At 38.4% G+C, this 24397-nt stretch overlaps 1 protein-coding gene across 24 annotated transcripts in view; it reads left to right on the forward strand.

Moving 5' to 3' along the window:
* The window catches only part of SOX6 (SRY-box transcription factor 6), a 458734-nt gene that overhangs the window by 291375 nt on the left and 142962 nt on the right, over positions 1 to 24397 (forward strand). The gene's annotated exons all lie outside the window — the stretch shown is intronic.

Consider the following 24397-nt stretch of genomic DNA (forward strand, 5'->3'; position numbering starts at 1 on the left):
TTTGCATCCTGGCTGTTGACAAGCTATTGTGTGGCTGGTCACCTGCTATATTGTTGTTTATGTCGTGTAGCCAGATGCTCCAGTGAGAGCCACCTGCCTCTGTCCCTACTATCCAGCAGTCTCTGTAGGCAGAAGGTGCACTTATTTCTTTCCTCATCCTCACCCCAATATATTTGCATATCCTTTTGCAAATATCACAATGTTATTTTGTTTGGACTTTAATTGGTTTAATTAACATTTGTCAAGTACGCTGACACCCTGGGATGAAAGGCACAACAGAAGTGCAGAACATTGTCCTCATTGTTTTCTTGACTGAATGTAGTTTTGAAAAGAAGACTGTGTGTCACTCTATTAGTTGTGCTTTGGGGAAGGAGAGCATAAAAATACTTGAGGCAAATAAATATTACATATTCCTCTCTACCCCTGTCTTGCAGAACAGGTAACATTAGTTTTAGAAAACCATTCATTAGTGTATTACATAAAAAAATCTTGAATTGGCATAAGAGCTAAAGATAAAGCATAACTTAAATGATTTAAAAAATGTAAAAGAGACCAGAGAATCATGTTAATTTAGGAAAAATAGGTCCTGGCATTTTTTAAGGTGAATGGGATTTAACATATTAAGCATCAGTTTGAGACTATTCAAGGCATCTCTTGAATGCATGCAAACACTTACTCCTAATTAGAAGTGTATGTATCAGTAGAATTTGTTGGCACAGAAAGAGTCAAATTATGACTGTTGGAGCCTTTAAAGCACTGGAATGGGGGAATCATCTTTGGCATAGGGTATAGGACTGCCCTGGTCACTCCCCACCATCCCACAGCATATTCTCCTCAGTCACCTTTGGCTATCCTCAGAATTAATGAAAAAGCTATGCAAGAGTTTTTTACTTTTGTTGAAAAGTGGGATACACAGACATAGGAAAATGTAGTGTAGCAAAAGTCAGTTTTTCTATCTGTCTGGCAGAACATGGTTGGCTTCAATGGGAAGAATCTTCCTTCATATTCCCAGTCCAAAAAAAAATTAACTCTTCTCTGAGACTTTTGGAAACCTTCCGGATACTACTATCTGGCTCTCTCGTATTCCCAAGTGATTCCAGCCGAACAGTACTGTGGGTAGATCACCAATCAATAGAATGCCATAGGAATCCTCACTAACCTGCCAGGGACCTCCGAAAGGTCAAAGTAGGGCAAGAACCAAATGTATTTTAGTTTTAGGAGGATTTTCATACCCTAGTCTTTAGTGCTTATGTCCACATATAATTTGTCTGCTAATGCAATGGGTTATGGGTACAATTCTTGGCATATTTTCAGAAACAATTTTCTTTTTGCACTCGTCAGTTTTTGATGAACTTACCAAGAAAAAGCAAACAAATAAATAAGCCCCCCTACACACAAAGAAGAGGCTGTGAAACTAAATTTGTAAATTTCATGTAATGTATAGGCCCTTTTGTGGTAGAAAAGGTGGAAGTTCCCATATACACTGGTTTCTTTAATGAGAAAGTGCTAACTCTGCTTGCAAGAATATATCGATATAAAACAAATAATATTTGGGTGCTGGGTGCTACCTTCATTATCGGAATTGAAAATCGACAGATTTCCCTGAGACTCATTGTGAAATCTTAACTTGCTTGCAGCATGGCCAATAACAAACTGACTGCAATTTTCACACAGTGAGAATAGCTCTGGAATGGCTTTATTTTTGTGCCCAGTCTCATTTCTTCTTGCACTGGGATTAATTCTGATTCTGATTGCATCCATGATTTTAAAAGGTGAATTCTAAGGCTGCCTTGTGGTAATAAAATAATAAGGATCTCTACCTTACCGTCTTTGTTATAACCTATATACATGATGCCATGATGGCAGGAATCTATCAGCAGAAATTTTATGGCTGCTGTTGTTCTGCCAGTGGTGCAGTGTCTTCCATTGGATTTGAGAAAGGTTTGCTCTTTCATTGATCTGAGTTGACAATGCATTGGGAGTGACTTGCAGCTTCTTTCTCTCCTCCACCTCCATTTTTTCTCCTTTATAGGATCCTTGGTAATTGTCTGAATCCTTGTGCATCTCTCCACATGAAGATGTGTAACAGGACTTTTAGTGGGGGCAAAGGGCTATTCTTTGTCCCTCAATGACTGCTAAGTCTTTTCCCACTTGACCTTCCTCATATTCATTGATCAATTAGATATGGCAGCTGGGCCGATATAGGGTGCTCTTAATCCATGTTTGTATAGTGGTTTGGATTCTATTGTATGTGAAATATTTGTAGAGTGATTTTTGCTCATATGCATAGAATGGAATCTAATCAATGTGAGGCAGGGAAAGAATTTTTCCTCCATATCTCGATGGCCAGGCTCACAGTGGGCTTCTTGCCTTCCTCTGAAACATCCTGTAAGACTCCTCCTGTCAGTTATTAGGATTGTGGGGGATGTGACATATCAAACATGCATGTGTTCTCTCAGAAGGGCTGCTAGGAATACTAATTGTTAGGTTTATGGAGGAAATCTCCTATTTTAGCTGATGTTTAGCCTACATAATCCACAGTTGCCATCAGCCAAGTGGTTCTTCCTTATTTATTTGTTCTTGCTTATTTTGTTGCAGGTTTGTTACTCAGGCATTCCTTGTGATAGAAGTCAATTGCCTTAGTTGCCTCCTTTACAGCTTGTTGTAGATTTGGGGATGGGGAGAAAGTCCTTGCTATTTAGTTGATTGAGACTGTTAAGACTAGGTGTCTACATTTCTTGTACCTGAAAATGTACTGTTGGCAATGGGTGATATGTTGCTGGGCTAAGGATAGGCTAAAGGATGTGATGCTTCATATTGCTGTGTCTGGTGTGAAATAATAATTGTCCTCTCCTTTATAAGAGATTATGAAATGTGAATATTGTAGGTATCAATTTCATCTGGGCACAGGCCTGTCCTTGGCCCAACTACTTAGAAATCAGTTCGGTATGTTCTTTACTGCAGTATTCCGAGGCAAGTGATTGTGGATGCAATGTTTTCATCACATGAGATGCACTGTGTACCTCTCTAATCTTCTGAGGTCTGTGGCATATAGTCTCCAAACAATAATTTTGACAATTTAAGGAATACAGTTTATGTAATCCTTTGAACAATTAGAAATAATCAAAGAGGTTCACTATACTTCAGTCAACAATAAGTAAAAGTGAAAAGAATCCATTAAAACAATCACTTATTTCCCCCCTAAATTGCCGTTACTTCAAACATCTTATTTCATTTATCCGTTTCAAGGACCATTTTCACACTCCATACCTGATTATCATATATTGTGCAGCTTTGTCAACAGCATGTCAACAAGAAACATATCAGGTATTTCAGGCAAAACCAATACAGTCATCTTAGGAGTGATGAGCTCATATATTTATGTATTTGTTCACAGTCAGTTCAGGATTCTGGGGGTGGATTTTGCGGAGGTAGTTTTGTCTAGTAGTTAAAGCATGAGAGGTTCCCCTTCTTTGTCTACTTCTGTAAAGGGCTTTGAGATCCTGTGATGAAAGGCTCCAAATAAGTGCAATATTTTATTACTCCTCAGCCCAATTACTCATACCCCCTGAAGCTTGCTTCCCTCTCTGTGTGGACAATAAACACCCTTCAACAGGAGAAGTTCAGAATTAGAAGAGCTAGTGTTCCCAGTTATGATCCTTTATCCCGCCGCCCAAGGCAGGCAAGTCTCCCATTGATTTCCATGGACTTACAGATGAGGGAAGACTTCAGGGCAAGCCCAAGGCTGCAGGATCAGGTTCTGAGCTGTTTTATATTCTTTGAGCCAAATTCGTTTCTGATCTAAAATGTAAAAAATCTTAAAGCAGTAGGAAAAAACTAGGCTGCTCCAGGGCAGGGTAGGGTGGGGAGATATTAATATATGCTGTGCTGGGAAAACTCATCTTAGGGAATATGGGAAAAATCCATTTAAGGAAAGACTTCTTTAATGCATCATAAACAGAAGGGAGAATTCACAGGATGGAAATGCTGAAGTCTGACTCTGTATAATGGGCCCAACTGTGCAAGGTGCTGGATGCCCTAAACTCCAAGTGAATTCAGAAACTTGTTGGAGACAGTCAATTCCTTGCAGGATTGAGTCTGCTGAGTGTCTGTCCATGTTCTGCTGGAGGAGGAGGAGACTTTGAACCCAATTCCTCAAGCATTCTGCATGCAGAAGATCCATTTAAGTCCGTGGAAGATACGGGTGTAGAGCACTTAAGGAACCAGGCCTTTGCTTAGTCACTCAGACTTGTGCAGCTGTCATTGGAATGAATGCTAAATGTAGGCCACAATTTTTGAAAGAGCTCAGCTTCTACATCTGAGGCCAGCACAATGGATGCGGAACTTTTTCTGAGAATCTGGCAGTAGGTGTCACAATGGGAACTGAGCACTTTTGAAAATCTGGTCGTAAGTGCTCCCATCCCTTTCCCTTCTCAGTGCCCTTACAATATAGTGTTTTGAATCAGGTGTAGTTTCCTTTGCATAGAAAAATTGGGTTCTTCTGCCCTAATAAGTATTCTGCTTTAATTGAACCATAGAAAATATTTCTAATAGTAATTGTGTTCTAGTTTTTTAATGGGTATGTTCATGCTGTGTATCTTAATATCAACAAGCTTGCATTGTCTATTTCTATTTAAATGAGTGAACATGATTACCATGATAGTAAACAAATAAAAGAATGGTAACATAAAAATGACAACTGTTTAAGCTGTTCTTGAATATGAATCATTTGAATCGTACTTAAAACTTAAGAGGCTGATCCAACAAATCTCTCTCCTTATCCATGATTAACTACTAACATTTCAGGTACCTGGTGAGCTGAATAAGGACTATCTCTTTATGTGAAGTGCATGTCTAAAGATCAGGAATAATTACATTGCACATTAGCCTTCATGGCCTGCATGACCTGGTTAATTAATTTTTTGCTAGGATAATAATAGTAGAAATATATTTAAAGATATGCTTCATCATTAAGTATCTAATTGACCTCCAATTTTAAGAGCTGGACCTTTCATTTATTGCCTTTCAGAGATGGGTTAAACCTCCTAGCAGTAAGCTTGCTGAAAAGGCAAAAGCTGGAATCTAGCTCTCGTCGGTCCCCAGTTGCTCTGTCTTAGATTGTCTCTCTTTGTTTGTAAACTGTATTTAGCACTGGCAAGCTTGGTTACCATGCTACTATTCTGGAACAAGGGAATATTCCTTTTTTTTTTTTTTTTTAAATCATCGATCATGAAACTGATCGCCTTCCTGCAAGCTCTGAGCAGGACCAAATAAAGCCATTGAAAGCAACTTGATACCTCTATTGGCGTGGTATATGGATCAGATACTCCCTTGAAAGAAAATGAGGGTTATAAACAAAGCTTAGAAGTCTAGGAATAGCCCCCAGCTTAAGCAAACCCTTAAAATATTTTGTAATTGTATCTTCAATCATGAATTAGCTAGGAAAAACAGACCCTCTTTTCCCTTTTATTTCACTGCTGAATGCTGTTTTTAATTGCCCACAGGCATGCTGTTGTGATCTTCTTTGGAAGTTTCAAACGAGGATAAAAATGCAAATCTAATTATTTCTTTTATCTAATCTAATTAACTTTTAAAAGTAATGATAGATGCACTATAGCCTGCATCAAACATTTTAATAACCAAGTTACTGGATTAAAGAATAGGTAAAACTACAGTAATTTATAAACAGTGACGATTACTGCAGTTCAAAATTTAAATTATTGTGGTGGCTCAATAAACTGTACCAGTAGCTTATTAATTTGTAGTAGAGATTATACATTTCCTTTAAATTCCAACTTGCTTATGAATTGAATCCAAACTATCATTAGCTTCTTTTGATTCAGTTCAGTACCAATGCATTGCTGCAAAACGAAGACTAACCTCCTCCTTCCAATGCAGTTGCCCACATGGACTATTTGTAAATGGAAGATGTAAATGCCAGCACTTTACTGTAATTTGTACCCTTGTTATTTAATCAGAGACTGAGATTTCCAGAACTCTGCTGTGTGTGTAGCCTCACTGCTTCTGTCCAGCTCGTCAGTCTTGTTAGCAAAGATGGCAACTAGTCCAATGTGAGGGGCAGAGCCGGAGAAAAACAGAAATATGTTGAACATTTATGAAGCAAAGCAAAACATTTCATGTTTCATTTTCTAATTTTTCTGTGATTTTTTGAGTAAATAGATTTGTCTCTCCTTCCTAGATCTAAACAAATTGTATTTAATGCAAAAATTAAGTCTTGTGTATCTCTTTCATATCACTTCTGTAATTATAGAGCAGTAAATGGTAGAATAGCATATGTTAGCAACATGAGCAGCAGTCTATGAAATGAGCTACCAGTTAATAAAATGATCTTGTGGTGATGTTGGCCAAATGCTAGCACACATGTTTTGGAAAGTGATATTTCAACAGACTTGAAGAATAGGACTTTGGCACACGGGTGCTGAACGTGATCTGATGTATGGAAATTAGCTAAATCTACAGTCAATGTCATTGTTCCTCAGTCTCAAGTGGTGCAGAAAGTGATAGTAGCTGCCCTTTCTCCCACTCTCTCCCCTCACGCTCCCTTTTTAAAATTAACGATGGTGTTTGGGGAGGGGCGTCACACATCCATCTATACTCCTCAGTCCGAGCACTCTTGTTTCTTTCATTCTTGTGCTGTATTGCAGACTTGCCCATGGGAAATACTTCTTTTTCTTCTTTCAGTCCACCCTGTAGGCCTGTTCCTAGAGCTGAAATCCTCATCATCAAAACCAGTGGGGCCAGGATATTACCCTCTGTGCTTTGCTTAAGTGAGGACTGCAGGCTTGAGCCCTATTTGTTTAGGCTCAGATTATGAGCAGCCCCAAAAAATATGCAGAGGAGCAAGCAAATATTACCTACCTCACTCATGCTGCTGCTCAGGGTCCACTTCCAGCAGCCCTCACAGTGCTCCAGGCAGTCCAATTACTTCACCCACATTTGTGCAGCTTGCAGCCCCAATAGTCACTGTGCCTCTCTGAATGCCTCTAGTGCTCCTCCTGGGGCAGTGCATCTCCAAATCACCAGGCTGTGGTGTTAAAGCTACAGTCTAACCCCTAATTAATGTCAAAATCATCCTGAATAATTGGAACTGTTTGCTTAACCGCAGAAAGTCAACTTCCACCCTCAGTTGCACCTGCACAAACAAACTAAAGTGTGTAAGTGGGAGCAAAATTTGGGCAATTGCTTTCCTTCCAAAGGGCCCAATCCTGCAAAGTCTTATTTACATGAGTAACCCTTACTCGCCCAACCAATATCTGACTACTTGTATATCTAAGTATTACTTCCACTGTAGAATTGGACCCATAATACAGAAGAATGTACAATTAATTACATTAGGTTTGCATTAAAACATATCCCATAACTATGACATAGAAACTACATAGGATGTTGGCCTTTATTTTGCAAATAGTTCTACTTGCTAGGGAGTTTTCTGTGACTGTCTATAATATGGTGGCCAACAGGGAAATACAACTTGGGTTTGGATTATATTTTTTTTCTACAGTGCATACTGCCCAGAATTCAGTGAAAAAGAAAACAGTTAATAAAAGTACAGAAACAACTTGATTTATGGTGATATCCATGTATACAAGCAACACTGGAATGTGATGATATCAGAGGTCAAAGTTTCTGTCTTCAGAAGCAGGTATTGGAAGAAAAATGATGAAGTGCAGCCCCACATAAAAAGGACAAAAGCATTTAGAAAATAAATTGTAAAGTACTTTTTGAAATCTGACAATAAATTGTTGAATTCACCAGATGGCATAAACTTTGACCTAAGAGATCAAAGTGGTTTTTAGTTGTTATACTTAATGATGTATAAAAATTCTTTTATAAGATAAATTTGTTTGCCTGTGTTTGCAGTAGTTGTGAAAATTAGTTGAAGAATACAAGTGCATTATTAAATCAATTTGGGGAGAAAAGTGTGTTAAGATGGTACTTGGTTTCACAACAATACAGAAAAAATAAGTGTATTCTTGTCTGGATTCACATGGAGATTATGCATCCATATGGAGAACAAGATAGAATTGGAACAAAAAAAAGAGAAACCACTTAACAGTCTGTAAGTGTTTGGACTATTTAAACCAAAAAAAGTAAAAGTAAAAGTGAAGTGGATGGCCATTTGTCTTGGTCTTAAGCAACCAATGCCATTACTAGAAAAAACTGGTCCCTGCTAAAGGTGATCTTTATGAAAAAGTTGAACAACATTGCACTGGAGATCACCTGGGAATATTTTAAAGTAGTTGTGTAAGTAAGAGGCAGCTGGCCTTTCAGTGCAGGTTCACCGTATTGCATCCTGTGCTTTACAGATTTTTAAAGAAAATGAAATTATATGATGTAGTTGCATCTTTGACCATGTTGTATGCAAGAGATTTGCTTGTTTAAAAAAACTAGTCTTTTATATAAATCTAGTATATACCATCTTCTGTGAGTCAGGCATTTGCACAGCTTGTGTAAATTATGTCTATATTGAGAATTTAAGAAGTTGTACAGTATGCATTCCACATTTGAGGGATGGCAAATAAAAACTGATATACTGCGAGACATATGATATAACACAGTGAAATATCTTTTAAATTCCAAAGGGTGCACTGACATCACCATGCTTAATTCACATACAGTAACTTCCACACATTTTATTAATGTTAGATTGAAGTTTGTAATCATTCAATAAAGGAAAACAAATGATGCAAACAGTATACAATGGTTCATTATGAAATGCTGAATTCATCTTATTCACCCACCCAAAACGACAGTGTGTTAAGAAAACATTAAAGTTGTAACACCAAATAATAAAAGCAAAGAAATTCACAGTTGAGAGTGAAGTGAGAAATCCATCCTGAGACACATCACAGTCCCACAGCATTTGTTAAATGTATTTTTTAGTTAAAGAACTTTTTTAAAAAAATATGTAATAATCTGTTGGTCATTTTTACTGTGTGGACCAAAGTTTAGCCAGGTGGATGAAAATGCTTTTGCTTTGAAATATAGACCAGGTGGACAAACATTAAGTATGTGGACTAAAACACAGCTGCTCTATGTGTGTGCTCAGGACACATGGTAAGTAATAATAAAACTGATGGGGTGATGGATAGCTATTGGCCTGGTCCTCGAACTGGGACTCCCTAGGCAAAGCAAAACAATAAACATTTTCTGGAGAGGGAGGGCTTGGAGCCCATCCTTGCTCCCCCAAGAAGTGCTGAAAGTCACATTAGATGGAAGGACTCACTGGAAAGTTGTAGTGGGCACTGTCTTTACCCTCTGCTGATATTTGATGTTTATGTGAAAGATCTATCTAGCCCTCATTTGTGATACCCCATTATCATAATATGTAAGTACCTTACAGATTTTAGTGCATTTATCCTTACAACACCCCTGAGAGGTAAGGCAATGCTGTTATCCCCATTTTAGAGATGAGGCACAGAGACACTACGTGACTTGCACAAGGTCACACAGGGGATCTGTGGCAGAACTGAACGTCGGTCTCCCAATTCTCAGCTTTGTCCCTGACTGCTGGATCTTTTTTCACCATCATAATATTTCACTCACATGGCCCTTTGTTTCATCTGCTGTAGTGGAGTTCTCAGTCATGGAGAATCCAATACCAACAAGACAGAAGCCCTTTAAACTTCTTCCCCAGTTTATTTAATCTCAGTCGGCTGGGTAAAGACTTGCCTCTTCTTTTCACTCTCTTCCATAACTGGTATTATTATCATTCCCATGAACGTAATTATACCATCAAGTTGAGTGGAAGCATGGAGTCCATGCCTGGAAAAGGGGCAGGCATGGAATGCATTATGAAGAGTTCTGCTGCTCCTAGAGACCAAGTATTTCCCTTCCTCACAGGTAGCAACCTCCAAGGTTCAACCAGGAACTTCCTGGAGAGACTAGCCTTATAGAAAGATTGTTTCTTGGACTATGTCTAAACTACGAACTTGAGGTAAGTACCCTGCTCATGTACATACTCGTGCTAGCTCTCTGAGTGCTAGCACGAGTATAAATAGCCGTGTAGCCATGGTACCCTGGGTATTAACTGTGAAGGCATATGCCCACTGGTTTCAGGCAGGGTTATACTCAGCATGGCTCAGCTGTGCCTCTCATGGCATGACCAATGCTACTGTGGCTACACTGCTATACTTGCGCTGGCTCAACAAGAGCTAGCATGAGTATGTGTACATGAGCAGGGGATCACAGCCCTCCCTTGTCTTGTAGACATAGCCTTGATATAGTATACTTATGCAGTGTAGCCTACATAAGTAATGTTCCTGGGGGAAGATGGGAGGAGGTACTTTTAAAAAATGCCTAAATTTAATGGTTGTACCTCGCATGGTGTGTAAGTCATGCAGGTGACTCAAAAAGCTACATTACTTCCCTGAAACATCGGTCTAATAGTGTTTTTTAATTTAATCAAAGTGTCTGTTTCTTTGCATGCCATATTTTAGGCCAGAGTATATTTTTACAGCCAAGTTATAAACCCCTGAAAAAAGGGGCTTATAACGGAAAGGTTGACACAACATTAATTCTAGTGTTGCGAACGCAATGCTATAATTTTGGAAAAAGACCTTTATAGCTTTGCTAAGATATTAATTGCAGGAAATTACAGCATATCCTATTAAAGTATTATGTCAGTGACATACATAGCATATGACACCTTTTCATAGTCTCCCTTGTGTTCATGGCAATGTGTTGCCTTTGTATCTTCATGGAAGAAGTGGGTGAAATGGATGGGAGTTTCTTTAGTCCTCTGAGGTATTGATCAAGCTTCATGGAAACAAAGCCTATAAGCAAATGACCTTATTTTCCCATTTTAAAAATTGGTCCTCCTCCACACAGGTAATTCAAATGTGGACATCTAGGTCTTGATCCAAAGACTATTGAAGTCAGTGGGAGTCTATCCATTCATTTCAATGGGTTTGGATCAAGCTTTCACTTTGACTCCAAACCTTACCAACCCAAAGGTCCCATTGGCTTCAATTAGAGTGTTTCAGAACTAAGAGTTGCATATTTAGGCCCTTTTCATTAATAAGGATCTGGTTCTGGATCATATACGTTTATATAACTTGACTGATTTCCATGGAGTTACTCTTGTTATACACTGGTGTGAGACAGAATCCATCTCTAAATGTAATTTCATGCAACTTTAATGTATTCACTGCATATATGTACAGTAGGTGAGAACTTGCAAAAATTACTGTAGGCTTCCAATTTGTTGAATGATATACATTCATCTGGTTCTATATCTTTTATTTTGAGTAAATGGCGTATTTACCAAATTCCCACTACCCCTTTACCCCACTATAATGCGGTCGTGGGGAGCCCAAAATCCTTACCGTGTTATAGCTGAAACCCCGTTATATTGGAGTAGGGACGGCAGGGCTCCGGCGGTGATTTAAAGAGCTCCGGGTTCCAGCAGCTGCTGGGAGCTCCAGGCCCTTTAAATTGCCAGTAAGCCGTGCTGCTGCAGCCCTGGGATAGTGGTGGCGGGGCTCCAGGAGTGATTTAAAGGGCCCTGAACTCCTCACAGGAGCTGGAGCCCTGGGCCCTTTAAATTGCCGGCAAGCCCCACTGCCGCAGTCCTGGGGTAGCAGTGGCAGGGTTCCAGCGGGATTTAAAAGGGCTGGGGCTCCTCTCGGTAGCCAGAGCCCCAGACCCTTTAAAGCGCTGCCAGAGCCCTGCTGCTATCGTGCTATATGCGAACCCGTGTTATGTCAGGTCGCGTTATAGCGGGGTAGAGCTGTACTTTTTAGGATTGTAGAGGCATTGTGTCACACTCAGTTTAAACAACTCTATGTTCTGATAAGGCAGTTCATTGTACTATCACATTTTTAATATATACTATTTCTTGGCATTTTGATATATTTTAAGCCCAATAGGGCATCACTTGTTTTATTAATGATAGACATTTGAAGGGGGAAGGAGAACTATTCTTAGAAAAGTGTTCTTCAACTGTTAGCTCTTCAGGGCACAAAGGACTCAGACTTCCTATTTATTTATACTCTGCTTAACACAGTGAGACTCTGATCCTGGGAGGGTCACTATATCGGTATTTGTATTGATAAATATGGAATAATAATAATAGCATATCCTGAAACAAGTGGAGTTTTGAATCCCTATTTCAAAGCCTAGTTTTTCCCTCCAAAGACAGAGGAGCACCCACAATTGCTTATGTTTACACAAAGCTTTCATGCCTGTTGTACAGTTGATTAATAGCTAACAAGATGGGAGAAAAGGCCTTCACAGAAAAACCACTGATATGCAAGCTCATTGGACTGTCGATGGTTCCCATTAATTGCAGGCTTTAACATATAATTATTGCATAGATCTGGTTTTACTTATCAAATCCAGACCTGCTTTTTCTCTGCCTGCTGTGCAGGGGAAACTCCATGCTGTACCAGCTTCTTTTACTTGGGGCTCCCAGTATCATCAGGATTAAAGCTGTCAGATCAGTCATCGCTCTTTGTTTTGTGGTTTTAAATACAAAGGTTAATATGATTGCTTGATAAATATACCGCTTTGGGTTTGTTTGTAAGCTACAAATGCTTGGAAAAAACAAAAATTCCTTGTTTTTAATACATAACATTTTAATTTTGATAGTTATTCCCAAATTCCCTCACATTTCTGGGGAGGAAGATATGAGGACTGCACTTTAATTTATTTCTCTAATCTGGCCAGTAATTTGTCGCTAAATAGGCTCCATTGGCTTGCTCCTGCACTCAGATTCAGGATAAACCGCCACTGAAGTCAATGAGAGTTTTGTCTCATTTGAAGTTGTGCAGGCAGAAGGTGCCATTTCCTTAGCTGGTGTAAATCAGTGTTGTGCCACTGAAGTCAGTCCAGTTCAAGACATGCAGGATCCTACCCCTAGTTTACAGTGTTTTAAAACAAAGGTAGGTTTGAAAGAGAAGCATTCTGTTGTGCTTTTGTTATTCATTGTAAAATCTTCCCTTTGTACCAAATATACGTTTGTGGAAGATAAAGTAACTGTCTATTTTGGATTTCTTTCAGATAGGAAGTACATTGTGCTTGTATATTTTTGCTATGCTTGCTTCAACTACTAGTTTGATGTCATTATTACCTTTCAGTGGACAGACTCTTTCTGTTCTTTTTTGTTGATGATGAATAGTATAGAGAAATCTTACTGAGGACACTTTGCAGTCATCAACAACATAAATGGGCAAGGAACAAAAATAAAACAACCTCCACTAAATTAGTAATTAATTCATCATTGTCTTTTTTGTTTTAATTAAGAAAACACATGTTTCTTAAACAGAGCATCAAATCTATCATCTAAAATGGAACAAAGGATCATTTTATTTCCCTTTGTTGTTTTCCCATCATTTAGATGTACATATATTTTGGGTGTAACTTTAGGAGGACCAGAATTTACTAATAATTTATACAGTAAACATTGATGATTATCAATCATTCAAAAGTAATAAACATTTCCTGTGTGAAATAGATGTGGCATCAAGTGTCTTAATTTCTGACAGTAAATGGTTCAGCTTTACTACACAGACATTACCATTTAATGGTAAAAGTCTCACCACACTCAGAAAACATAGGTCACCTCTTATAAAACTAACAGAGTTGCACACGAAAGAGAAAATACTTTGAAGAAAGATCCGGGCTCATGTGTATATTAACCAGAGCAGATGAAATGATTTATTGGGTTTTATATACAATCTGTAAAGGGTAAGCATTGCTAACAGAATGAGTGGCAGCCTCAGGGAGCTGAGTAGCCCTCAGGGAACAGCCTTTGTTCCTCTGGACTTGACAGGCATGTGTCTCTGTTAAATGAGGGCTTAATTTCTCTCATATGTGCACAATTTCCAAACTCAACAAAGGCAGCCAGGACTGGAGCTATTTAAAAGAGCCAGCTCAGGAGGAAGCATTCCTGAAGAAAGGGGATGCTAAAGGGCTAATTACTCACCATAGCTTAGCAACTGTTTTTTTTTTTCCTAAGCAAGGTTTATTAACATGGAACTGCCACTTTCATTTTATATAAACATGCATTAAAATGACAAGAGTATTATTTTTCTTTGAGACATAGCCATTTTAAGGGTCCTGCTGACCTCAAATAAAATAAAAAGTGTGTTCCATGTCAGGTTTGCAGTGAACATAGCTAAGTTCTTCAGCTGCAGGAAAGGGGAAAGACTAATTGAGTTTGGACCTTTTCTCTCCAAGGGTGGAGGGATATAAACTTATTTTAAAAAAATAACTAGAAGTCGTCATCAGTGCTGTTGTTGCACTTATGTAAATACGTTAATTCAAATTGCCCAGCTACATGATTCAGCTTATGTAAAGCTTATTAATATTTAGCCAGTTACATGTGTAGTGTGATATTCATTTTATACGTCTCTTCCTACGTATTTAAATATGTATTCAGGCACAATAAATCTTAATGGCTCCTTTCAACCGATCCATTAGCTCCAGTCCATATGAACTCGATTTTTTTTTTTAGTTGTTGTGCTCTCCGTTCCATGGCCCCGTCAGTGGCAGTGGCTGTGTTCTATGGAGAGCAAGGTGGTGTTTGCCTCAGGGATTCCACTAGAGTGGACATTTTTCAAGCATAGAAAACCAGACATGTCCTCTGGCCAGCACTGCCCACCTTCGGTGACGCCTTCAGAGGAAAATAAGCCAACCCAATCCACACATGTTCTAGTATGCGGTGGTTACCACTGAGCAGTCAACATCTGCACTGTTTCAGACTTATTTCCTTTTCTGTAACAAGCAGGAAACTCTTTTAAGAAATAGAGCAGGTTCAGTTAATTCTTTCTTATTATGATATTTTGATTCTCCTAAAATTACATCAAAAATGTTGGTAAAAAATTAAATGTGCATTCCCATTCCCCTGTGCTATGCTGAGTGGGGTTCTGGGGATAGGCAGGGAAAGTTTGGGATACAGCTTTTGATTTATGTCTATGGAAATCTACTGACCATTACCCACACAGTGGAGATGCATGACAGACAGAGACAAGTTACTGCAGACCTAAGACAACAGTAAGAGGACATTTGTGTTTAAATCAAGAAGATTCTGGGGTGGGGGGGGAGGAGAGGGAAATGTTACAAAGAGCGAAAAGATGGACTTCAAATGGATGACTCCTACAGCATTAACTTTAGTATTGGTTCAGTTAACATAGCAAACTGTTGTTCTAGAAGTGAAGATTTTGGGACTATTCCAGCAAAGACCATACCAGTGGAATTACTCACAGTACATAAAGTTAAGCATGTACTTATGTCTTTGTAGGCCTGGGTCCTTTATGTTTTTTCCAAACACAGTGTTGACTCACTGATGCTGTTTTGATTTTCAAACAGTATCATTTTTATCCATCAGGTATGTCTGTCTTCTTCATCTCTTCAAGGTATGTATTTACTTTAGGAGGCATGACTTACCTTTATCAGATTCAGATATTAAACTACGGAAGGATTTTTTCCTATGATGGTTTCTTTGGCAGGTTATTGCATTTTCTGTATAAATCTACAAGTTTTTAGAACCACCCATATCTCAAGTTAAATGTTGTTTAACCACTCAGTTGGTTTTGAAATCACAAGTAGACTCCATAGTCCCTCTTCCATACCATATTTTTTAAAAAAGGCAAATCTAAATGCAGTAAATCTCTGAGGGTTTTTTTTTAGTTCTATTTTCTGTTTCATATATAATCTGGGCAACATACCAAAGTTTTCTGACCTGCCTACATGAATAACTGATCAGATCATCAGCTTTTCACCTCTGAAGCACAATGGCAAAAGTACAAACCACAGCTTGCAACATAGGGCTGCTGAGAATGAAACTAGAATTGTCAGTCTTTGCATGTGTGCAGTGATTGCACTATGTAAACCAATAATGCTGCTTCCATGAGCAGTGTTCTAGGTGTATTGAGAATTAAGTTTAAAGAGAGAGACACTAGTAAGCCAACGGAAACAATTTTTTTTTTTTTGCCAGTAAGAAGTGGGTAGAGCGGAGCATCAAGTTGGTAGACCACAGGATTGGGATGCAGGACTCCTGGGTGCTAGTTTTTATCCAAGTAATGTAAGGCATTCTGAGCCTTAGTTTCCCCATGTCTAAAATGGGAATAATAACACTTGCCTAGTCCATTAGGAGGGAGGAATGTGAAGTGATGTTTAGGTTTGCTGAATTAGCAGTTTTAAAGAGTTTCAGGGAAGTAAAGATGAATAATTTTTATTATCAAGAAAAAAGTGTGGAAGGGAAAATTGTTCTCTGAAACAGAAAAGTGAAGTTATAAAAAGAGAGAAATGAAAAGAAAATTTATAAACTTGTGTTTATTTTTCACTAGAGAAATTCTCACTGTATCGTTTTTCATTATGTTAAGTCCCATGGACCTGACCCTGATCTCATGTGCAGCTGCATAGATCAGGAGTAACTTCACCGAACAGTAACAGGTACATCTTTCTTTGTCCTGATGATGGATTCACAGTTGTTGAGTCTCAGATTCACCATTTAATTCTTTTACTTTCCGTAGATGACAAAGTACATAATGCTTGATGAACTGCAGCTTCCAGGAATGCTCAAATGTTAATGCTACAAAGGAGATATTGCAGGTTGAAATCTTGCTTGGATTAAAATTCTGCTTTGGATAAGGTTAAGGAGTAGCATATATATGAAGGGGCATTTGGTACTGTTACATGACCCAGGGAAAATGGTTTAACCTGGATTCCATGAAGATTCTGATTAAGCCTCCCTCTAAAGATTTGTTTTCATCCTCTGGAGGAGGAGGGGCTCCTCACCAAGAGAATTTCTTTTCCATCTGATTAGGGGAAAGTACCTCCTATCATAAAGGAAAGTCTCACACAGGATTATCTTCTTATCGTGCAATGAGAGGACCCAGATTTTACTGGGGCTTTTGTGAAGAACTGTGGAGAGTGTTTAAGCTATGGCACCACAGTTCTTAACTTTGATTTTATAAGAACTACAATAGACACCAGAAGAAGCACGCACACTCACTGTTTCCAACTGAGACTGGATTTCTCTCTTTAACCCTTTGCTGCATTCTTGTTTGGTTAATAGCATGAAATATTAATCATATAAATGCACTATATCAGAGGCTATTGAAGCAAGAAAGGATAACCAGCACCTCTCTTTGTCCGTCACCCACCCTCACAGTTTCACTGCCTGAACTCTCTTTCTGGATCCTAAGCTTCTGTGTGAGTAGGCAGATCATGCCGTGTATTTGCAAATAGTCTCCAATAAAGGTTCATTGCAGTTGCTTAAGTTTATCTTTGGTGATTATCATGGTTGTATATGAATTTGCAATACAATCTGCCTGATCTTTTTTGTTCCGTAGTTGTGTAACATTTTGGTATTTTACAAAGTAGTTTTTAACCATTTATTTCTTGTGTGCAGCATTAAAAATACAATACAATACAATACAATCTATAATGGCCAATGAGAATCCTGGTGTTTACCTATTTCTCAAAAGTTATTGCATCATTGATCCCGTCTGTTCCTTGTTCAGTGGATCTTTATGGTCAAAAATCTGGCCTACCATGTGTCTCTAAAATGGATGCATAGTAACAGTGCAACTATAGTGGGGACAGAGGACCCCTCTCATAGCTCCAGCTTTGAGAAGATTTTTCCTGAAAGAATAAATAATCTGTTGCAGAGATGGGTATCTAGTTCCCATTGCTGAATTTGTGGATCCAGAAAATCCACATACAATCATGAACCTTGAGCCTTAGGACCTGACCAGAATGCAGTCTCACTGCCACTACTGCTGATGGACTGCAAAGTGCTCTGACTGTAGGTTTTGGGGGACACAGAATTCAGGTGAAAATATTTGACTGTGTGCTCCCTCTCCTCCTCTGCCTCAATATTTTCTGTGGGGCACCAGCCAGAATTTGGCCCATTGCCTGGATAATTCACCTTGAGTATATTTAGTAATATCTTTAAGATGATTGTAAGAGTCTGCTCTAAACAAGGAATCAACCTATCACCTCTGTATTCACTCAGTAATGTTGCCCCCATTTGTTGTATTTGCACCTTGGAGGCTATCTTAGAGTGTTTCCCATTTCATCCAGGAGAAGTTTTGCACAACTAATACCCACTATACTTTTTATGGCAATACTATGAATTTGTTGGTAATATCCATGTTTAAATTACTGTCCAGGCACCCACTGAAATACTTAAGGTTTTTGTATATGGAGATTTTATGTTGTGTTTGTTAAGAATAAGTTTCATGTCATTTTTTCCCTCTCATCTTGATATTCTGGTGTTGTACAGTACTGAGTGTTATAAGTAATGTACTGGCAGCAGAAGTGTTTGTATTTCACTGGAGAATCTGCAGTATCCTTAAGGTAATAGGAGTTGAGAGGGAGCTGTAGTCTCCAAAAGTAATCCACAAATTTTAAATTATTTCTGAGTAATTCACAGCCAGAAACAATTAGCTTCCTAAGCATACTGTGCTATTTTTGTGAACGTTAGGAAGGAAGTATAACCTAAGCGTCTGAACAAAGTCTGGCGCAAGAAAGTCAAATAGTTTGGTATTAATTTTTATCTCTCATCCATAATTTTCTCTTGACAGTTTGTATATTTTCCATATGTTCATTGATAGGTTTATGGGCAATCCTGTTTGAATGTAAAGGACTTCCTAGTTTCCTAACTGAACCACTCCAGGCTTTCACAATGGCTTGTCTACGTTCCCTGATAATGCTACAAATAGGGCTGGGCAAACTATTCATAGCAATAAAATAAAATAAAGTGGTATTTTGGATCAAATTTGCAGCTTTTTTAGTTTGTGAAATTGTCAAGGTTCCTTCCCCACTCTGAACATTAGGGTACAAATGTGGGGACCTGCATGGATACTTCTAAGCTTATTTACTAGCTTAGATCTGGTAACTCTGCTACTATCCAGAAATTTTAGTGTCTAGAGCACTTCCTGTCCTCCCAAAACTCTCCCCTCCCTGGGTGGCCTTGAGGGACTTCACCAATTCCCTGGTGAACTCAGATCCAAACCCCTTGGATCTTAAAACAAGGAGACCCTTCCCCCTACTTCCCCCCACCATCCCCCTCCTTTTCCCCACCAACCCCTGGTGAGTCCAGATCCAATCCTCTTGGATCTTAAAACAAGGAAAAATCAATCAGGTTCTTAAAAAGAGAGGTAAAAATCATCTCTATAAAATCAGGATGGAAAATACTTTACAGGGTAATCAAATTCGTATAGCCCAGAGGAACCCCCTCTAGCCTTAGGTTCAAAGTTACAGCAAGCAAAGGTAAAATCCTCTCAGCAAAAAAAAGGACATTTACAGGTTGAGAAAACAAAAATAAGACTAATCCGCCTTGCCTGGCTTTTACTTACAATTTTGAAACATGAGAGACTGATTCAGAAAAAACATTTGGAGAGCCTGGATGGACGTCTGGTCCCTCTTAGTCCCAAGAGCAAACGACATCCAAAACAAAAGCACAAACAAAGACTTCCCTCTACCAAGATTTGAAAGTATCTTGTCACCTTATTGGTCCTCTGGTCAGGTGTCAGCCAGGTTCACTGAGCTTCTTAATCCTTTACAGGTAAAAGAGGCATTAACCCTTAACTATCTGTTTATGACAGAAGTAGTCACATGATTGTGGGAAATCTTATTTGAAATGAAAGAAGTGTATGAAATTTAGATTGATAGACAATGCAAAAAGTTAAAGGAGGAAGAAATGATGATAGATCACTAGAGGAATGAACTCAGAGATGGAAGGATCTATGTATTTTTACCCTTTAGGCCAGGTAAAAGGGCTTGAGTGCCATAAAGGGGCCCCTAAAAGCCCTGTATCCAGCTCAGAAAGAGTTCACCCAATGCAGGCACCATGGACGACAGCCATAAGAGTGACTCCCAGGAATTCCCTTACATGCTCCAATGTAGGGTGATGCTGGGGGCAGAAGGCAATCTTGCACCTCATAGGGCAACCCCAGGAAGCATCCCCCTGAGCAGCCCAGAACTGTAAGGTTCAAAGATAGATTAAAGCCACATTTAACCTCTTCTCTTTCTGGGGTATGAATTCTGTGCTGTGTCTCAATCCACAGGTTTAAACAAAGTTTGAATTAAAATAGTGTATTTCTATTCCATTCAGTATCTATTCAAGTTAATTTTCACATTCTTCTTGGCTTCTTGACTATTTCCTGATGTGCTGTAGTGATATATCAGAACCCAGAGCCATCTTTCAATATGTGAACTGACTTGTCACATCCTGACAAGGAGCACTTATTACTGAAGTGTCCATTCACCGCAGCCATAATGGATGATCTGGTGGTAGCAATATGATCCAATTAAGTTTCTGTGACAGGACTTTTATCTTCTGTCATGCTGGTCTTCCATAGATCTCCAACTGCTTTACATAGGAGAGTTAGCGTTATCATCCCTATTTTACTGATAGGAAAACAGGTTCAGAGAGGTGAAATTACTTGTCCATGGTCATACAGCAGTTCAGTGGCAGAGCCAGGAACAGAAACCAAGCCTCCAGGTCTAATGCCCTAAAGCAAAATAAATGCACACCTCATAACCATAATTATTCCCTATAAACACACAGCTCCAGCATAGCAGTTATTTATTTAGCTCTGTAGTATGGAAGTAAAGAACTTGAGCTTTGGAGAGGATAAGATGTTGGCTGAACATCAAAGAGGAAATGCCAGAAAGGCAGTTTGAGATGGTGATCTGGACAGAATGGGAGGGAATGGGGGTAGGTAGTTGGATTTGGGAGTCAACCAAAGAAAAGTGGTAGGGGGAATCATGGGTGAGCAAAAGTCACCTTGAGAGTGTATTTAGAGGCAAAAGAAGAAGATGGAACTAAGAACAGAATAGGTTGGGTGGAGCAACTAAGTAAAACTAGTAGCTGAAAGTTGTTAGTCTCATGGCTGGTAAGTGGCCTATGGATGAGTTGATGAGGTCAGTCCAGTTTATGATCCAGTTCACAGTTGTCCTAAACAGGCATTCATGTTAGAAATCTAGCTGAACTAGAATTTGTACGAAATGGACTGAATCTGTATGAAATCTACTCTTTTCCTGGAGTTCGGTGCTTCAGGGCAGTGTTGAGACATATTGATGGGCAGTGTGGAAAAACCTGTATTGTATATCAAGTAGGAAAGAAAAGAGGACTTCATTATCTAGAGCTATCAATTCAGCACTTTTCTCAAGCACTAAATTCACTTTTTGCATAGAAAAGAAGATGTTATTGCTGGCCCAGTATCTTGTGAACACTGTATTTCACTTTGTCGTAATAGTTCAAGATCCAGAAACAAACAAACAGTGGAGCTGAAATATGAACTGACATTGATTAATTCATGAATTGGTACTTGATGGCAGCTTAGAAATGGCCCTCGATGCCAAGGATAGTGATTGACAATGGCAGACACTTATGGCTACAGGGTAGAGGAAACACTGTTAAATTATGGTCTCAGAATGACCTGCTCTAATGAAAGAAAAGTCATGAACTGATGATTGATTTTTTTGGTCCCTATTCAGTACATCACAGAGAGCTCATGTTGACTTACTTTGGCGATCTATTTGAAAGTGTCTGTGTATATGCACATGTGTGTATGTAGTACATATTGTGGTGTGGTGGGGAAAAAACCTTTTATGGGCATGCATTCAGAATAGTTGCATTACCTATGACTGGAAAACCACATGTGAGTTATACAGGTCATCCTTAAGAAATTATTGGGCATGCTATTCTGATTTGGGGAAAAGGGACACATAATGACACGTAAAGTGAGCAGAGTGAAAAGAGACTGGAAAAAATAAGCAGACAGAGAGAGACAAAAAATTGAATGCAAAAAATGATACTTATACCATATATGTTATCTATTTATTCCAGCAAAATGTTTTACTGGAGAGTGATTCTTTTCTTATGTGCCTAATAAATAGCATAAGCTTTCTTTAGCTATTTGGATAATTATTAGGAGAACAGTTTAGTGGGATAAGTTGAGCAATGGAGGTTTGGGAAACAGATGCAGTGAGAGGAAGAAAAATATCCTCACTTTCACACACACGAAAAATCTCTGTACATTACAGTTCATTGGAAAAAAACTTTCTCACTCTAGCCACTTTTCAGCCTTCTTTGTCCCTTTTCCTTCTGTTTCTTCTTTTTATCCCTTTCTGTTCCATGCTCACTCCTGGAAAAGCCCATTTCTTCCCAGTGCAACACCAGCTCAAGCTAGAGGCCACTGTGGCTAATTGTGAGTGGATTTAAAATTCAGAGTTGGGGTTAAAGCTGAGGAGCCATGGACAGTGAACACCTCACAGGGGCACTGTATAGATTAATTAAAAAACTAATGTTAGCAAAGCACTTTGAGGATGAAAAATATGATCTAAGAGCTAAGAATTATATTGAAGAAATTAAATGTCTCTTTATTTGATGGAGATACTTGAACAAGGACTATTTTTGGTGACCTTACATTTAAAAATATTTTGTTCCCATTACAATATATGTATTCATTTCTTACATTTTAAAATGTGTCAAATACCAATTTATAAAGGCAAAAACAAATTCCAAAAGTTTAGTTCTAGATACCTACACTTCCTGGGTGGTATAACTGCATATCTTGTCATATTTTATTGCTTTCATACACATACACACAATGAACTATATCCAGCTGCAGTATATCAAATTGTATTTTTATCAAAGATAACTGGTGACAATATAAACCACGAGAGAGAAGCTCATATGGTTTGTACATGTCACCAGATATCTAAGATAAAAATACAGTCTTACAATGTGTTTTGGTGTCACTGATTATATGTGGGTACCAAGGAAAGGACGCAGACACAAAGTGTAAAGTTTTAAGACCTTTATTCAGTAATATATTTGAAACTCATCCGTCAGACAGGAAACACTGGACATTTTGCAGCCATTTCACTGCAAAATTAGTAATTGAATTCCAATGAAACCACGTAGTTCTTTTGTTTAAAGACTAAGTCAAAGTTTTCCATGTTTTTCCAGAGTTCATTTTCTGCTGAAACATAGATATATTGGCCATAGTTAGTGGCAAGATGCCAGTCCGGAGGGGCTTATAATTTTGAGACCATTAGGATGGCATTGGTGTATATACACTCATCTTCATTACTATAGTTTATTTGTATTTGGGGCCCCCAATTGTGATTGGGGCCCAGCTATACAAGGCCCGTACAAATACATAGCAAGGGATATTCCTTGTGCCAAGGAATTTAAAATCTAAATAGAGAAGACAGAAAGAAGAGTGGTAGAAAGGACATATGTTGCAGACAAGGAATTCAGGCACAGAAAGATTAAGTGACTCGCTTAAGATCACACAGGAAACTTGATAGTAATGAATATAAATCAGAAACTAGGAATTGTAGAAAATGTATAAGGGAAGCAAAAAGACCCAAGGCGAAGTCTATCGCTAGCAGAGTTAAGGACAATAAGAAAGATTTTTTTAAAGGTATATTAGGTACAAAAGAATCATACAATATTATTGGTCTATTACTGGATTATAATGATAGAATTTCCAATAATAATAATGCAGAAAAGGCATAATGTCCAATAAATATTTGTTCTGTGTTTGAGAATAAAACACATAATGTAGTCATATCATATGATAATGAACCATTTTCCATTCTGATAGAAAGTCAGGAGGTATTGAATGTTAGATATTTTAAAATCAGGAGGTCTAGATAATTTGAATCCAAAAGTCATTGGACCATTAACATTAGTTTTCATTACTCTTGGAACAATTGGGAAGTTCAAGAAGACTAAAAGGAAGCTAATGTTGTGCCAGTATTTTACAAAGGTAAATGGAATGACCTGGGTAATCATAGGCCTGTTAACCTGACATCGATCATGGGCAAACTAATGGAACAGCTGATTCTGGACTCGATTAATTAAGCATTAAAAGAAGATAATATAATTAATGCTAATCAGTGTAGATCCTGTCAAACTAACTTGATATCTTTTTTTGATGGGATTACAAGTTTGGGTAATAAAGGTAATACTATTGATGTAATATGCTTAGACTTCTGTAAGATATTTGACTTGATACTGCACATTTTGATTAAAAAACTAAAATTTAACATGGCACACATTAAGTGGATTAAAAGTTGGCTAACTAAACAAAGTGTAATTGTAAATGGAGAATCATCAACTGGGTGTGTTTCTAGTGGGGTCTGGCAGGGATTGGCTTTTGACACTACGCTATTTAACATTTTTATCAATGACTTGGAAGAAAACTTAAAATAATCACTGATAAGGTTTTCAGATGACGCAAGAATTAGGGGGAAAGGTAAGTAATGAAAAGGACAGATCACTGGTTCAGAGTGATCTCGATCGCTTAGTAAACTGGGTGCAAGCGAACAATATGTGTCTTAATACTGACTGTGAATTCCCAGTGTGATGCGGTGGCCAAAAGACTAATGCAATCATTGAATG

Source organism: Gopherus flavomarginatus, chromosome 5 (genome assembly GCF_025201925.1).
Source record: "Gopherus flavomarginatus isolate rGopFla2 chromosome 5, rGopFla2.mat.asm, whole genome shotgun sequence".
Taxonomy (NCBI): domain Eukaryota; kingdom Metazoa; phylum Chordata; order Testudines; family Testudinidae; genus Gopherus; species Gopherus flavomarginatus.